The sequence below is a fragment of the Cupressus sempervirens genome, chromosome 9 (assembly GCF_028749045.1).
Source record: "Cupressus sempervirens isolate cs-2001-9-10 chromosome 9, ASM2874904v1, whole genome shotgun sequence".
Classification (NCBI taxonomy): domain Eukaryota; kingdom Viridiplantae; phylum Streptophyta; class Pinopsida; order Cupressales; family Cupressaceae; genus Cupressus; species Cupressus sempervirens.
In genome coordinates, this window is record NC_143126.1 from 769882885 (window position 1) to 769902268 (window position 19384).

General features: G+C 32.8%; 1 pseudogene; it reads left to right on the forward strand.

Annotated features, from left to right (window-relative positions):
- The first annotated feature begins 13032 nt into the window (after nt 1-13032).
- On the forward strand, nt 13033-19152 carry LOC149540964 (large ribosomal subunit protein uL3-like; annotated as a pseudogene).
- The last annotated feature ends 232 nt before the right edge of the window (nt 19153-19384 follow it).

Sequence of the window (19384 nt, forward strand, 5' to 3'; positions counted from 1 at the left end):
AATATTTTTGACATGTTTCCATATGTCGATAAAAAATTCCCAGCATGCAATGCTATGATAAAAGTGTTGGTGGAGAAAGAAGAAAATTAAAACAAAGCTTATACCCCAAATGATCAAGTGTAACTGTGACCTTTCAAGAGTATGAATATTTTTTAGAAACATGAAAGGTACAGTCCTCATATACAATTAAGCAGGTGGAAAGAAACAATGTTGCTAAGGTGAAAGCAATTTAGATAGGACTCAAGCTCGCTAAACTAAAAGTATCATTGAGGTTAATAAATGAAGGTCACTCCCAAGTTATAATCAAAGCAATTGCGAAAAGACCAAGTCACAAATAACATCGCGAAAAAATTGTACAAGAGTGAATTTTTTTTGAAATAGTAATAACAAAAAAAAATTATATTCACTTAATAGGCTAAAAACAAATTTCCTCATTTTTAATTATTTAGCTAACATTGGTATGAACAATAGGTATTGGATTGGCCTAGTAGCAAATGTACTCATGGAAAGTGCAATTATAAATATCTAGCTTTAAATGATGAAGTTTATATTCATAAATTAGGGTTCCCTAAAAATCCTCCTCCATGCAATCATCATAATAAATTTCACAAATGAAAAATCCTCCCCACACTTTGTCTACTAGCTACTTTAACTCTATTCTCAATCACAAGAAAAGGAGAGTCTTAGATACAAAAGAAAGAAGCATTGTTTAATAAATTGTTTTTTGTAGACCATTTTTGAAATACCAGTAAGAATCGACTCTCCAATTGTTTTGTTGAAATATTAGAAATTGTATTTTTTTTGTGTTGGTAAGTTGCTTAAATTAAAACATGAGAGGGAAGTTGACATTTTTAGCACAAGGAATATTGGGTTCCTTCTAGAGATTTTTTTCTTTTTCAAAATCTATATCCTTGCTCTCACTTGATCATTTACTCTTTTGATCTTTCTCCATGGATTCCTCTTCATACAGACACTTCAAAAGTGAGGGGTTAGGAATCCTTTTATACTATTTTTACTAGCCTCTCCTGCCTTAGCTTTTGTCAGGGGGTCAGGAATTCAATTTGATGAAGAAACTAGATTCCCTTAAATAAAAATGACAGGTTCAACATGATTCATGTATCTTTTATGATTCATTGAATGTCCATAGCATTTTACAATTTCCTAATTTGGTATTGAAAAGGAGGATGCTAGAATATGTTGAGCAATTTGGTTTTACACTTGCCAATTGCATTTGTCTTAAAATTTTCTAAAGCTTTTTAAAAAAAACCCCTTGTACTTATCCAATAATCATTGCAGTCCATGAGACCACATTTATTTGAGACATTTTTTAAATAGTTTATGTGCCTTGTCTATGTTTCCACATTTTTTATCCATGTCTAGAATGGAAGTTGTAACTACAACATATGATGAATATCCTCTATTTAGTATTCTTTGATGAATGTCAATACCCTGTTCTAAATCTTCCATGTTGGCACTGGCAAGAGACTAATTTTACAGCTACCAATTGCATTTTACTAGTTTGTAGTGGCAGTGAAAGCATATTCACCATGATTGATTTTCTATGTTCTATGGTGACATGTCCTTGACTTTTTTGGACACATCCTTGAATTGATGACATTTTGGGGATGTGGGGAAGACTTAGGACTCCCCCACCCCCACCCCCCTACCCCCCCACACCACTTATTTTATTTATTTTAATCTCACCATGTTAAACATATTTTTGCATTGATCTTATCATGTTAAACAATGAAAGTCTTCCATATTTTATTTTTTAATTTTTAATGCAGGTTAAGGACAAAATTTCCAATTATAGTATCTACTTATGTGCCTTCTTATGCTCTTGGAAACTTTGTATGCCTTCCTATGTAGCCCTAATTGATAATGAAATTATGAATGATGGGAAAAAAGGTTGTAGAATATGGCCTTGGGTTTGTCAATTGCATTAGCTTGAAAGTCTCTATATATTTTCACCAAATCCACTTTGTGCACATGCTGCATTCATTTCTTTTCATTCCTTGCAATGAAATTGTCAAATAGTTGTATTATTTATGATGTCATATTCATTATACCACATTCTTGTGAGACACTTTAACAAATAGTTTTCTTGCATTATACTACTCCAACTATACCTATCACTACTCACATCACCATGACCATAGCTCCCATAGTCACATTGATGACACCAGTCATAACTCCTGTTACTACACCAATCACAATGTCCACCACTCTTGCAACTCATGTAACAACACTGTAACATCCCCCACCACTGCAACAACACTGACAACTAGATCAACTTGGTGCATAACAAAGCTTGGTGTGGCATATAAAAGCTTGTAGCTTGCCATAGATTATGCCTATGGGCTTGGAGTCACAAACTGTTCAACAATACAACAAGGAGTTGCCTACTATAATCTATCAATTTTTGCATCTCACACCTATACTTTTGATAACTACTAAAATAAGAATGAAACAACTCCTACTAGTTGCAACTTTGGTGGAAATGCAAAGATGACTACTCAAGATCCAAGTAAGCTTCTCATTTAAAAAATAAAATCAACAAGCATATGGTATCAATCTCTATTTCCATCCAAAAATACATGATAATCAAAATATGTCCCCATGATGAGTAATTATCTCAAATAGTAAACCACCATTCCAAATGGTCAAATATAGTTCCCAGGTAATATATTTTTTGATCTGCTCCTAAAATTAATTCTTTAAAAGTAGAAAGACCATGAAAGAATATATTCACCTAGATTTTCCATTACAGGGCATCCTAGTTCACTAGCTTGCTACCACAAAATCCTACATTATAATAGAACCTTTAAAGAGAATTTTTTTTAATTTTGAGATGTTCTAGTTGTTTCAACTTGGCCATTGCTTTAAGAACTTGAACTTGAATTTGTAGTGACAATATTTTTAGTTAGATAGTGTGATGGTTGTTTATATCCATGATTTGTATTATGCTCATTTTGCGGCTGCCCATAGCTGACCAACTCATTGTAGGGATGTTGACCATAACCTTGTTGCCCACATGTGCCATATGCTTGTTGATTGGCTCCATGTTGCACATAAGTAGGTTGGGTAGAGACATGTTGTTGAGTATACCCAACAGGTGATGAGAGTTGTTACTCGTACCTTGTTCATGTTGAATCCTACTGACCTTAGCTAGGTTAAGTTGTGCCTAAATGGGCATATTCCTATAAAGAGATTTGTGGTCCATAACTTGCCTATGTCAACCCTTGCTATGGATATGTAAGTTGGGTTCATTCTTGTTTCCCATAGCATAGTCAAGAAGATAGTTGTTATCCAAATCCTAATAGTGGTATAGGTTGTTTTCCATAGGCAAGTTGAGATGGTGTTTATTATCCATATCCAAACTATGAAGCCCCTTGTTGAGGATAGCTAAACAAAGCAGGTGTTGATGAAGCCCCTTGTTGAGGATAGCTAAACATTGCAGGTGTTGATTGGCTATAACCTTGCTAGGGTGTAACTGGCTATCATTTTCCTTGTGGCACAGTCCCTCAATTTGAAGAAAATTGGGGTGGTCCATATTCTTGTGATGGAAGTCAGTCTTATTGAGTAGCTGCAGTTTGTGTAATTCTCGACAGGCCATAACCTTGATTACAATAGGCTTACTGATCATATCCTTGTTGTACATCTACCTATTGTCCATATCACTACTGCGATGTGCCTTGATTCCAATAGGCTTGGTTCTCATAACCTTGTTCAGGATAGCCCTACTAGCCATATGTACTTCCTATTAGTTTGTGGTGATTGATTAGGAAAGTACTATACATACTTCAAAAATTCTTTGGGGTTCGAGGCATCAGCCCAAAATTTTTTTTTGGCTTGTGGCTAACATTGTGGTTGACATATAGTAGAAATGTTATAACCTAAAGTGGCATAAAATTACTTATATAAAAGGGCTTAGGGTTAGGTATTTTCATTCAGTTGTGATGCAAAATTGGTTCTTGTGGTGGCATTGAGCTGTAAGGGATTACAGACTATAATCAAGTTATAATCACTAGATTGTAATAATATCGGACTTGCTATTTGGTGGATGTAGCCTAGGGATTGGGTGAACCACATTAAATCTTGGTTCCTTGTGTTCTTTTATGTGTGATCTATTATTTTCTATTATTGGTTATATTTGCATGTAATTGTTATTTTCTATCCATGGTTTAATCCTAACAAGTGGTATCATAACAAGGTCATTTTTTAGTTATCCTCTGCAGGAAACTCTCACAATTAAGTGGGAGTCTCATGGTTGAGTGGGAGCGATGGTAGACAAGGGTAAGCTGAGGGTTGACAGGTTTAACGAGCAGAACTTCTAGTTATGGAAGATGCAAATGGAAGACTATCATTATTAGAAGGATTTATGGAAGTCGTTCGAAGGAAAAACCAAGAATAAGGGATCTATCTCAAATGACGAATGGGATATTTTAGATAGAAATACACTCAAAAGCATTTGGTTATGCCTAGCACCATCAATGGCATTTAAAATTAAAAAGCAAAGACAATAGAAGATTGATGCAAACCCTAGCAAAACTAAATGAAAAGCCCTTCGCTTCAAACAAGGTATTTCTCATGAAGCATTTATTTAATATGAAAATGGTAGAAGGTGGATCTATTGTAGATCATTTAAATGAGTTTAATACTATTACTAAGTAGTTATGTTCTGTGGGTATCAATTTTGATGAAGAAATTAGGGCTCTCTTGATTTTTTGTTCTTTGCCTGAAAGCTGGAATGGCTTGGTAATGATTGTGAGTAATTTTGTTCCTAGATCTAGTATCCTAAAATGTGATGATGTGATTGGTGTTCTTTTGAGTGAGGAAACTTGTAGGAAAACCTCAGGTGGATCTACATCAGGAAGTGCTTTGAATGCACAAAGAAGGGGCAGAATGACTAAGAGAGGAAGTAACTCTAGAAATCATGGGAAATCAAGAGGAAAGTCAAAGGGGAGGAGGTCTCAATCAAGAGGACCGAATGAATGATGGTACTATGGGAAACCAGGGCACAAAAAGAAAGATTGTTGGAATTGAAAGAAAAATGAAGGAGATAAACTAGATGGAGACAAGGAGGCAAATGTGGTAAGTGACAAATCCAAAGAGGATGCTTTTCTTTTGTCTTTAGAAAGTGTTGATGATTCATGGGTTTTAGATTCTGGTGCTTCATTTCATGTTACACCTCATAGAGGTTATTTCATTGATTATGTCCAAGGGGATTTTGGACTTGTTTTTCTGGGGGATAATGAACCTTATCAGATTTTTGAAAAGGGAAAAGTTAAGATTAAGTTTTAGAATGGGAATCATTGGCTACTACATGAGGTAAGACATGTTCCAAGGTTGAGTAGGAATTTAATTTTAGTAGGGCAACTCAGTGATGAGGGTTGTGTCACTACTACATTTGACCTCAAATATCTACCAAAATTTTGACCATCAATTAAAAAGGTTTTGGTTGGTCAAATTGTAAAGGAAAATTTTCATTTTTTAAAATCTAAGCCTATGTTGGTTGAAATTTCAACCAACACAGGCTTAACTTTGAAATGAAAAATCATTTTTGATTTGATTGTTGGAGCGGGTGAAGGAGCTAGTGTAAGGGTTTTCTTAATTTGGCATTTCATTCACATTGTTTTCTTCTGCATTTTTTACTTGTGCCCCCCAACTTCTCCCTTTTTCTCACTATTGGGGTAGTGGCATGCATATCACTAGAAGCATTCCTTCATCTTTAAATCAAGCAAAAATGAAAAGTTACAAATGAGAGTTTTAGGGGTTTTACTAGATCTCTTCCATTTCTAGATGATAAGATGAGAGATCGCATATCATATTTTTTGAAAGCTTTGAAACTTTATATATGCATTATAAGCTTAAGGATAGATGCAACTTGCAGAGTTTTGTATCTCTTAAATTTGAAGTTTGGTACCAGGTGCAAGCCAAGTACTGTGCCATTTTCCTTGACTACTATTTACTGATTTTTTAAAACAATATTATACTAAATTTAAGGAGACTATTAAAAACAATGTGGAAGTAGTTACAACTCTAAATAATGTGAAAGTTAGCAAGACAACAATGAGCATAATATAAAATTAATTACAAGATGCTTGATTTTTTCCCATGACCTTCCCAAATGTGGAATGGCAAACCATGTTGGGGAGGAAACTCAAACGCATGGAAAAGATAGAAAATAGCCATTGGAACTATAATACAGGATTAGTTGCTACTAGAGCAAATAGGATACTGTTAATTATTCCTTGTATGCAACAAGAGCTAACAAGATCCTTCTGGGACAACTATGGAAGACAAATGCAAACTACTATCAAAATGTAGCAGCCCATCACAAAGGAAATACCAGTTGTTCAAAAGTTACATCATAATAATGGCCTTTAAAATAGCAACCCTAGTTCAATGGGCAGCTCCATCCATACACTATTCTTTGCAATATTAAAAAGATTAGCAATCTAAAACCCTATCCATGGTGGTAGCATTTCAAAAGCAATTAACTGGCATTAAAAGAGGAAACCCCTCAGAAGTCCCCTTAGAAAGTTCCAAAGAGGAGATTACATTGCATTTATCATCCACATTATTGTTATATAATCTAGATGGGATCCCTCTAAAAAGCATGGGATATGTACCAAATGGAGTAGGAAAGGGAAATCAATAGATGGTATTGTGAAATGGTGGAAACATGTGTTCCCAAGCTAGGTAAGTATTGTATATGAGCAATGTTAGTATGCTAATAGAAATAAAATTTAAATAAAGCTTCTACAAACTAAACAAAATTCATAAACTTCAAGATAGACTAAGATGAGCTCTCAATTGAGAATATGAGCCATTAATGGGCTCTCTCAATGAGAAGCTCTCTTGTTGAGTAGCTTTGTCTAAATAGATAGGATGTATGCTCAAGCTTTATGCTTCAAAAAGTGCTTCAAATGGAGTTGGAATTTGGGTGTGAGTGTATGGTTTTGATGTAAAATGGCTTCTCAAAATGGCATTATGACTTTACTTCATGGATTGTGTTTAAATGGCTTGGGAGAGGATTCCTTAACTAGGCAAAGGGCTTGAGGGATCAAGGGCTAGGATGCAAGGATGGGAAAAAGCTCATGGAGGGCTTAGATTGCATGAGAGGAGAGCACATGGATTGTGCTTCCTTACAACCAATCAGGGACTGACACATGTCACAGGGTGAGAGGATGGAGGAAAGGGCAAGGATGAGTCAACAAAGGAGGCTCAAGAGATAAAATCTTCATAAAGACCCTTCATAAGTGCTTTGTAAGAACATTTATGACTTTGTGGGCTTTATAAAGTTTTGTGGTTGAAGATATTTGTGAGAGATACCATGAAATTCGAATTTGAGGGTTTAGGGGGGTTTTAAGCTTGCTTAGGGTTGTAAAAATGATTAGAGGAAGGGTTAGAGATGGCTTAGGACTAGGCAAGTGGATGGCAAGTGGATTGCAATTAATGAGGGTGGGTGAAGGAGGAGATATTTGTTAACTTTGGCTTGAGTTAGCAAGTCTTAACCCATGTTTAAGGAATGTGACAAGGTTAGGAGGGGATTAGGATTAGGGTTAAAGACATCTTCTAGAAGAGTCTAGGCTTTGGATGAGGATAAAGACTTTCTAGAAGAGTCTAGAAATTTCTAGCATAAGATTTTATAAAATAAATAAAGTTTTATTTATTTCAAGGGTTTGGGTTGAGGAGATATTTATTAAAATATTTTTAATAAACATGAGGATTAATATTTAATCTTGATTAAATATTTTGAGTTGAGATTAGGGGTAGGAAATGATGGGATTAGCCTTTAATAAAAATTAAAGAAGGATTAGAAGATTTTGGAAGAGGTTAGTGGTCTTAAGGAAATTGGCCAACTTTTGGGCAAATTTTTTTAAAATATTTTTTTAAGGATTTTTGGTCAATTTATTAATTAAATAATTAATAAATAAGGAAATAATGTTTAAATAAGATTTAAACATTTTTGGGAGGGATTCCTTAATTAAATATTTTTAATTAAGATAAAGGAATTTAATGGCATAAAAATTAATTAATTAATTAATTAAATAATTAATTAATAAATGATGATGTCATCAGAACTTTTTCAGAAAATAAAAAATACTTTATTTTCTAAAGGTTTTTAGGTGTCTACAAGTATCTCTCTACTCTTGCAGGTAATTTTTAATAATAGATTGCAAAAAGGAATCAATGAAAAATGAATTTCTAAGTGGAAAACCAATGTTTTTTGAAGGTGACAGCTTCCTATTTTTAGACTGGCAATCCAATTTTAATACTAAAGCATTCAAAACAAGTAAATCTCCAAAATGAGTTACAATAGCATATTTTCTCATAGAACTATTATCTAAGAAGTCAGATTTGTCCCCTATTGCCCAGATTTGAGTCTAGGTTCACACAAGTCTGAATGCACATCCAGGTTCATTGCAAGTTTGAGTAGGGTCCTTAGTTTGGATTGCAGGTTCACGCGAGTCCTTGCTAGAGTGAACCTGGGTGAACCCATAGCAAACCCAAGAGGACCCAAGATAGTAGAGTCCAAAATGTGGCTAAAAGATGAGAGAAAACTTCACTAGGTGCCCTTTTAAGTTTGAGAACATGTGGCTGAGAGATGAGAGTTTCATCAAAATAGAAGAACAATGGTGGAAAGGATAAAAGTTGGTGGGATCCAAGATTTTTTGTTTTAAATCAAAACTAAAACCTATGAAGAAAAAGATGCTCATCTAAAATTAAGAATAGTTTGACAAATATTTTTAATTAACAGATTGAAGAAGGCATAGAGAAGTCAAACAATGAGGTAATAAAGAAAGGTATGGATCAGACTAAGTACCTAAAAGAAAAATTAACTCTAAAACAGATATGAAGACATATTAGCCAAATAAGAATTTTTTTAGACACAAATATCTAGAGAACCTTGGCTAGAGGAAGGAAAAAAAGAAGGAACATGAATTGAATCAATAAGACAAGCCTTTAAAGATAACCAAAGAGATGGTGTATTATTACCAAAATATATTGAATGGGGAAGGGTCGGATCTAGAAGCCAAAAAGGACATGTTATCAAATATCCCCAAGGTAAAAATAGTAGAACAAAACAAGATGCTCAAATAGAAATTCATAAAATTAGAAACAGAAAAAGTATTGAATCTAGTGAATCAATTACATCCAGAAAAAGCTCCAAGCCCCCAATGGTTTTCTAGAATTCTTCTTTCAAAATCTTGGAATTTCTAGGGGATGAACTAGTAGAAGTGATAGAAAATATGAAAAATTTAGGGAAAATTCTAACAGAGATCAATAATACATTTATCACCTTAATCCCCCAAAAAGAGAAATCTAAAAACCTTGATGAATTAATACCAATCTCTTTATGGAACACTATAAAATAAGATTCACTAAAGCCCCAGCCAATAGAATTGAGAAAATTCTCGCAGAAAAAATTTCTTGTGAACAAACAAGATTTGTCCTTGAAAGATCCATCTTTGATGGAGCAATAATAGCACATGAAGTAATCTACACCATTCAAATAAAATTAGAAGCCTAGTATATTAATAAAATTAAACATTACAAAAGCCTGTGCTAAAGTAGAATGGAACTTCCTTTGTGAATGCTTAGACTTTTGGCTTTTCAAAACAATGGCTAAACCTTAGTTATAAATGAAATACTAGCCCAAGAGTTTAAGTTTTGATTAAGGGATCATTAGAAAGCCACTTTGGTATATCTAGAGGATTAAGGCAACGTGATCCAATTTCACCCCTTTTATTCATCATAATGGTAGAAGCACTAGGAAAATCTTAAGCTAGAGCTTAGAAAAGAAATCAAATTAAGGGGATAAAAGTGACAAAGGAAATGGCACCCATTACTCATTAGCAATTCACTGATGACACAATGGTGTTAAGGGAAAGAGGGGTATAAGATGCAAAAGAGCTAAACAATATGTTAAACAAGTACTCAAGTCTCATGGCAATGTGTTAGTACTAAAAATTAGAAGTTCTCTTTTTCAATTCAAAACCCAAAATAGAAAACATAAGTGATATTAAATATTCTAAACAATAGAAAAGGATAAATTCCTTGTAAATATCTAGACCTCTCTCTAGATAAAGGAAACTGATAAAAATATTTATGAGACCAAATATTGTCCAAATTGGCCAAATATAAACAATAGTTGGATGAGCACCAATGCTAAAAACAATTCTTTCAACAATATCGATTTACCAAATGTCATGTATTTCCCTCCCCTCTAAAGTGAATGTGGAGATAGAACAAAATTTATTGATCTATCATGCATTGCACCTCTCATGCATAAATATACATTCTCATAATAAAAGCAAAAACAAAATGACCAATTGTATGTTTCATCATGGAAGAGTGTCCAAATAAATATTGTATTTAGTACATAAGTGTAATAGAAATATTTTAAAAATTAAAATTACTCTACGACATTCTTCATTGTTCCTATTTATAATTTAACCAAGCAGACTTTTAAGAATCCTAAGTACCACAATAAATTGGACTACATTTTTTTGAACAAGTGCTAAATGAATAGCTGAAGTAAACCTGCAAAGTAGAAAAAGAGGAGATATTTGCACACTGATCCAATATGAAAGATATAGGTAAGGCAAGGCTTAACTATATGATTATCCTTTATCAAAACAAAATTATGCAATTCAAGATGCCCTGATGACTATTGGTACTAACTCCATAGTAAAGAGAAGAAAAATGTTTATTGTTCAAACTATCTACAAATAGAACAACATGTTTTTCCATAGTATAGGTACATATGACATTAAATATGTTTGAATTCTCAAGGTTCAATTGATAACCTTCAATCACGTCATCATAAGATGAAGCCACAATTGAGGATATGACTTTTTTATTTCTTGATTTTGCAAAAATGGATGAAAACAAAAAAACTTGTGTGAAGGAAACATACCGAGTTTCTATTTCTATTGCAAGTTCAAATAAATTATAAAACCTAGCCTGTTTGTATGCTTGGCCTTCACTACTATTCAATTTCAATATAATTGACCTTGCAAATTCCTGGAAGAGTGGTCTTAAAGAAGAGTAGAAGACAAAATGCATGAAATTACAGTGTTATGGTGATACATTATGTTTTGCCAATTACATTGTTTGGTTAAATTGTCATGTTTTTATTGGTTCTTCTGCTAAAAGGTAACAATATTTCTAGGAAAAGTTTAACTTTTTATTGAAAATATATCCATACTACTCTCTTTTTATTTGTAAATTTAATGGATAATTATCACAAATTGATGGAAATTCTTTTGTAATCAGCACCGAGACATTTGACAATTTAAAGGCTGCTATGCTACTACTAGTCAATGTCAAGAGTTTGTTAATAAATTCTCATCCCTATCATAGGATATATCTGTTGACATGCAGTTGAATGACATTATAAATTTTATCTTTTTGCATGTAAGAGATTTTGACTATAAATGCCTTCCTACTAAAGCAATTGAAAGAGCTTTGACCATGGTTTGACTAATAGGGGTGATTGGGAAACTGAGCATTAAGATTTCCTAGACTAAACTTGGTTGGGACCCAATAATTATTTCTTTGGAAGATGTATTCATATGCACTTGAAAAAGAAGTGATTCAGAGGCATTGTTTGATAGATTTTGCATTGTAACTTTGTGAAAGTATTGATACATTTGGAATAATTTGCTTGTATGGAAGTGTAGATGTAATAGTGTTGCAATATCCTAGATACAAATCTGTAGTAACTACCAATGATCCTGCTAGGTTAAAGACTAGGAATATGTTAGATTCTCATAATGTTTCTCAATTACATTTGTGATTTTTGGAATGATGACAGTGGGGTGTAGAGGTTGTAGAGGTTAGAGAATGGGCTAGAAAGAGAGGAAATCTTGTAATAGTAGACCTTGCAAAGTTGTCAAGACGTGTTTGTGGTAATTATTACTTTGGTCTATTGGCCATTCCTTTAAAAAAGGGCTAGTGTGCTTGACAAAAGCTATTGAGGTGCCCATAATGCATTTTATTTTCTATGAGAAAATCTATTTTCATTGAATTAGCCATTTTTATGGAAAATGAGAATGACTCTACAACTTATTGACTTTTAACATTCTTCTTAGTGAGGATAAATTGTGGTTGATTCATAGCTCCAAAAGGTAGTGAAGTTATGAAATTAAATCTATGAAGGTATTGGGTTAATAATATAGGTGATAATACATAATGTTCTAATACCTATTTTACTTTTGAGAAGATCTTTAATTTTTTTGTTTGATTGTATCAAATAATCAAGTTGGCCGATCTTTCATTTCCCAAAATTCAGTAAAGGTGAGTTTAGGACTTATGCTTATTCATTTTTGACAATTTCCATATAGTATGTGAGCAAAAATAATTCCTGGTCAACATTGCTTTAGTTTTGAGACACCACTTATTTCTTGGAACATTTTGTGCTATCTAAATATTTGATTGTCTTCAAGGTTTATTGCTGATTTATGTTTATGCATCTTGGTTAGATTATTGACAACATTCCAATAACAATCAAGAATGTTCACATTTGATCTGTCGATCAAGATCCTACTTCTAAGGCAACCTGTGCTTATATGCTAATGATTGCATTATGTTTTTCATGGATTGATTATTAAGTGTCCTTTGGAGGGTGCTTGCATAGAATGTATTGAAACTCAGATACAAAAAAGCTTTTGATCACTTTGGAATGGCATCTTGTGACATTCCCTAGTAAAAAATTCTAATTCCCAATGAGTAATCGTATGTCACTATGCTTTTAAATCAAATTAAGGAACAATCATTGATTCATAATACATATGTCCTAATTCATTACTTCTCTCCTAGTCACTAACCTTAAGAATGATGATAGATTTACTATGTCAAGGGGGCATGAAATAGCCTACAAGCAGGTTCCCTCAAGGCTCTTACCTTCATATATCAGTTGATGATATACTGAAACCATTGTTTTTCTCTTTCCTTTGAATGTGATTTGTGATGGATACTTTGTAGTTGGCTTTAGACTTTATGCAAAAAGGCTCAATTATGGAGAAGATAGATATAATTAATGGTGCTTTGGAATCCCCTGGACTAGGTGTTCTTGATGGTTTTTTTGCAAGTTTGTCTATGATCATTGTTAGTGAGGTAGTATTCTTTTTTTGAACATTTTTCTTTTAAATTGAATTCACTAGGATCATTGCACCATAATTGCTTCTTGTAGAATGACTTTTAAGACTTCTAGTATGTTGATTACATATTTTTTTCCCTACAAGATTGGAGATGAGACTTTCATTATTGTTGCACTCATGGAAATGTGTCATCCAAAGTCCATTTTCTTGTCTAGTGCTCTTAGTGCACTTTTTGTTATGACTATAAGTAAGGTAGTTACTCTAGTATTGTATATTTCTGGCTTTAGTTTTGGAATACAGTGTTCTTAATGGAAGTAATTTTGGTAAAGACATCTTTGTCTCATTCATATGGGGTTGGGCTTGAGCAAATACTGAATTGATTCAATTTTTATGATGTTGTGAGTGAAGGTGCTATCAACTGGATTAGGGTGAATAGTTCCAAATTTGATCTCGAGGAAGCACACAAATAGTGTTGTTATAGGTAGGGAAGTGTACATACTATTCTGATGAGATACTATTCGAATTTCTTTTTGCATAGAGCTTTTTTAATATTTTATCATATTAGAGTCTCTTAGTGCCCTGAATTACAACCTCACCATGTCCAAAGATCTGTGATACTTAGTTCTCTATTATTTGTTTGATTGCATACTATGTGTTCCTTACTTATTTGATATTTCCTTTAGAAAGCTTAAGACACCTATGTCCTATGGTATTCATCATTTTCCATTTGAATGTAGTGGGTGTTAGAGGATCACAAATATAATCATAGAGTAAACATTTTCCATCAAATGCAAGTAATGAAACTAGAGTTAGAAACTGGTCAGACGTAAACTGCGACAGTGGCGTGCACATGCACACACATGCGTGCACACACACACACACACATACTATATATATATATATATATATAATGGAAATGATGATAATAAAATAAATAAATTATAATCTACAATATATAATAATGGTTAGTAAAAATGATAAATATGTATTACTATTATATAAATTTCCTACCAAAAACATTGTACAAGATGATGTGCATGCACTTGAAGCTCTATGGATCTATGGAACACTCCAAACTATCTAGATTTTTTTTTTCTACACCTTATATGTAAAGAAGTTTGTGCACTAAGTATTCATTTGTTTATATTTTGAGCATTCCACTAGTCTTTCCTGAGTATTCTTTTCTCTTTGCTATTCCACATCATATCTAGCTCCATGCACCAATATTACACACTTTCAAAAGAAACTATATTATCATATTAATTAAAGATTTATTTATGAATATTATCATTAGCAGAGGGCACCTCAGAAATATCAGGCCTCTTTGAGGAACACATCCCATAATAGGAGATGGCATTTCCTTGGCATATTGGCCTTCTAAGGATACCCTCCTCTTAGAAATGAGAAGATTTAGGGATCATGTATCCCTATGGAACACTGCTATTAAGGTTACCTAAATTGGTAAAATTGCAAGGAATTTTAGTAGCTACCAGTAGTATTCCTATAAATATTAAGGCTAGGTATATCTAAGATGAGGAATTATGAGTGTTGGTTATGGGAGAGTCAATAACCTCTACCCAGATAGAAACTAAATCAAACTAGAAATGTTTTTATTCTCTTATCTCCAGCTCTTAATCTCATCAGTTCTAGGTTCACAATTTAAGTGACACAAATGGGCCATAACAATAGAATTCAAGAAAGTACAAAATATTTAAGTAATCAAAGTTTAAAATAAATTAAATATGAATGAGAAACAACATAGCATAAAGATTTGGTGCATATACCTTAAGCTTACTTTATGTGGACATAAAAATGTTGAATTAAGTATACATATACTATTTAGTATTTACAATTGATATTTTCATATCAAACTAAAGTTCAATGAATCCACTTAAATCAAGATAACTACTCAAAGATATCACACACCTCATCTTAATAGTTTCTTCATCACATAAGTATGCACCAGCAATAATTGTATCCCTTATATGATTCTCAATGGAATCAAAAGGATCCAGAATAACACTAATACCACCTTGTGCATGATGACTACCACAGACCCATGTTTTGCAACTTCAAAAGCATACCTAAGACTAGCCAGTACACTACCAATGATAGAAAAGTCAAAATATTTGACAGGATTGCCCCTTGACACAAAAACTTGATTTGACTTTGAATGATTTTTCACTCCATGATCAAGTGAGGCATCTATTCTTCTAGTATATCAGTGGTTCATTCAAGTTCCTTGAGTCCATGAGTAAAAGTTGCAAGACATGTAGAAAAATATATTGATCACAAATTTAATTTTTTTTTATCATTGTCTAGTTTTTTTTTATAATTATAATAGTATTATATCATCCAAGTAATAAAAGTGTAGCCAAATTTATACATATAAACTGATAAAACCTCTAAGAATCATACATGCTATATTTTAAATTCAGCTTAAGCTATGCCATTGTACTTCTCAATAGAGTGGTTAAACTTGATATCTTTTGGAGCCCACTAAAAGAATTCAAAAAGCAAAGAAAATTTTCTAAATCAGATATTAATAATCAGAGCAATTTTCCCCTACCACCAAATCATCTTAGCAAACCTTTAAGAAGCGATTTCACTTTCTTTTTGCCTATAGAAATATTGCAATAAAGTTGTGTATACAAATATAAAGCATATGTAGTTGGTACCTCACTGCTTATTGTGTTTTAGTTGTGTTTCACAAACCATCAAGATGACTTAGTTAGAGCATTTGTCTCTAGGATTCTAATGCTCCTTTATGTTTACATAAAATTAGTTAGGTTTAATTGAATTTGATATATTTTCACACATGCTTGGTTAGCAATTTTGTATGGGTTACTGTTGCCTATAATACTATTGCAAATCTATTTTTTTGCCTATGAACTTGTACTAATATAGGACTACCCTGTACTTGTAAGAGGCATCTAATCATTACTACAAAGGAAAAATACAAAGTCTTCTACCATTAGAATAAAAAGTGATAAAATGAAGGTTCAAAAGAACATTTGCACTACCTTAGTCCCTAAAAAATTTCTCCAAACATGTGATTTCCAATGGTACAACAATGTTTGATATCATCTTTAACAATAGGAACATGGCTTCTCTAAGCTATCATGAGTGGTCACTCATACAATGTTCCATCTCTAATGGGCCTAGTTCCTTATTATCTATGCATCCTAATATCATATTTTACATTAACCCATATCTCATTTAGTATTTGAGTTAGTGTCTATAACCCATATCTCATGGGTTCATTCCAATTCTCTTTCCATTCCTAATTCTTCGCTATTTTGTAAATCTCTCCATGTTGATTGCATTGTACCTAGGGCATGAACTAATTACCGAGCTAGTCAAATAATCTACCTCAAGATGTTAAACAAGTTTTGTGATGTTTGAATAGTTCTTCATTTTCTTTGTAGGCATTTGGGAATCTTCCTATAAAGCATTATATAACAAAATATAGTATCTTGTAGTTCTGAAAGAGCTCACCACATTCAATTCCAGTTGTGTATGGTTGGTGTTGATTACAATCTACAAGTGACTTTGACAAAATGGATCTTCTCTATTGTGGTCACATGGCTGAATGGAAAGAGACATTGCAGTTCTACCCTGCTCTACCCCCTCAAAGGCAATCTCTTACAAAGGAATATTAAATTAGTAAAAAATTAGGCAAGATGACTTTTTTGCATCCTTTCTTGTCTTCATTATCAGGTTCAGAGTGCTATTTTGTTTATCATACAAGCATGTTGTTGTAAAAATTGGTGTCAGAGCTTATGGCAAGGTGGAAAATTTGAAGTGAACGATTAGAAGAACATCACCATGGTCACAAACTATGAAAAAGAAGTGGAAGATCATATACAATGTAATTTCAAAGACAAACCTTATAAAAGAAAGTTTAAAAAGAAGCAACATTCTAGAAAAGACGAGGAATTCATTTTTTTAGCTCAACAAATCTTAATTTTAAATTAATAAATTGAGCATCTTGACAAATTCTATAACATTTGTTGATACTAGTAGCCAAAAGAACCCTAAATGAAAATGTGATGACACATTAGAAATATTTCGTCAACAAGAGATAATTGTAGAAAGTTGTGATGCAAGTACTTTTCTTTTTCTATATTCTATTTCATTACAATGGCAAATTGAAATTCATAATTAGAAAAAGAGGTCAATACTAAATAATGCAGGAAGAGCTTGAAATTAGAGTAAATATTGTTGTGCACTTCAGCTATGAGTTATTTCTTCAACCTATGTATGTAATAGTGTTGTTACTGTAGCTTGTAGTGACTTCCATAGTTGGTCTAATTCATAAGTTTTGCACACATGTTGGATTTGTCAAGTTTGTCTATTTGCCAAATTGTGCAAGAAATTCAAGATTGCTAGCCTTAGTTTGCATTATCTTCTTTCCTCTTCCTGTTGTACTATATAATCTTATGCTTAGATTAGGATTAGTTAATTACAATTTTGTTTCAATTTTATGATTTTTAGTGTTAGGTTTTCAAAGAAACAAAATGATGACTGTTGTTTAATTTGAGTACAAAAAATGATTATGTTTTTTATCATGAATCTTAATCATGCTAAGTTAATGGATTTGTCTTATTTTTTTAGAAATATACAGTTTAGTTTATTCATTGTGGAAAGAAGTTCGTTCAGATCAAAATCTACAAAATTTTTCTTGTTTAAATACAACTCTGTATACTTTTGGATGACACAGCCCTGCTTTGTTGTTCAAGCATCATATAAACTTGCAAACTTTCATAGCTCTATGGATTTAAAACCTTTTTAGGGTAACTTTGGATGTCCAACTTGGTATGTCAAAATGTGCAACAGGATATAAAATAGATCTGGAAACAAATTCTAGGAACATCAACTTAGGTCCACTGCGAGACTTCTCAATATGTCTCAAATCTGTGATACCATAGACACTTTTCTTTAATACTTGGTCACTTAGATCCAAGCATATCAATATGCAGCCAACAAAGGATCCTATGTGTAGGTACACATTGGAAATCAGTAACAATAGATGAGTCATTCAATTTATGATCCTCAAACCAACAAAGACTATCCTCATCTAGGAATTAGTGAAGCACTTTAGTGACCTATAGGATTTAAATTTTTTATCTTATGTTCTTATTAAACATAGGTTATAAAAAATTTAAAAAAATTGTTGGTGAATGCCCATTTTCTCAAATGACATGTAGAATAGCTTGCGCTTTTATTGCTGGCAATGGTATGTCTCTCTAGATCCTAAGATTGGTGTTTTTTTTTTGAAATTCTTTTTACAATACTGATACAAATTTCTTACATGGAGGGTTTTGTGAAAACAATAGTCTTGATTTGGATGGATCAACAATTTATGCCAAGCTTTTCATCTAGAGAGCGTTCAATTTTAGAAGTAGATGCTTGTGTTATGATGTGTAACAACCTAGATCTGATCATGGAAAGTGACACAATATTTTTAATTGATTTAAAAATGCTATTCATATAGGTAGGATTTTCATATTTATATTATTTTGTAGGTGAAGAAGATGAAAGGTTTGAAGCAGAAGAAGGCTCACCTGATGGAAATCTAAGTAAATGGTGGAACAATCCCAGAAAAAGTAGATTATGCATACAACTTTTTTGAGGAGGTACCCATTGATGCTCTTTTCTAGAAAGATGAAATAATTAATTTCATTAGTGTTACAAAGGGAAAAGGGTATGAAGGTGTTGTAGCTAGGTGCAGTGTAACAAGGTTGCCTTGTAAACACACAGAGGTTTGCAAAAGGTTGCCTATATTGGTGCTTGGCATCTAGCTAGAGTTTCCTTTACTATTGTCAGGGCTAGGCAAAATGGATACCAGCATCATATTGAAATGAATAAGAAGATCTATAAGATTGGCAACTGAGACCAGGAATCTCACACTACAGTCACTAATTTTGACTATACTGAGAAGGATATCACTCCAATAGGTGGATTCCCTCACTATGATACTGTGAAGGATGATTATATCATGATCAAAGGATGTTGTACTAGTCCCAATAAGTGAGTTGTGATTTTGAGTTAAGGTATTATCCACAACTGGTTAAGGTATTTGTGTGTATAAGTAACCAAGAATAGTTTTAGGGTAGCCTAATCATTTTATAGTAATATAGGATCCATCCACAACTAGTTAAGATATTTGTGTGTATAAGTAATCAAGAATAGGTTGAGGGTAGTCTTTACAAGATAGCCTAAATGATCTTATTAATTTATTATGTTTTCTATAGTGATTTGGCTTT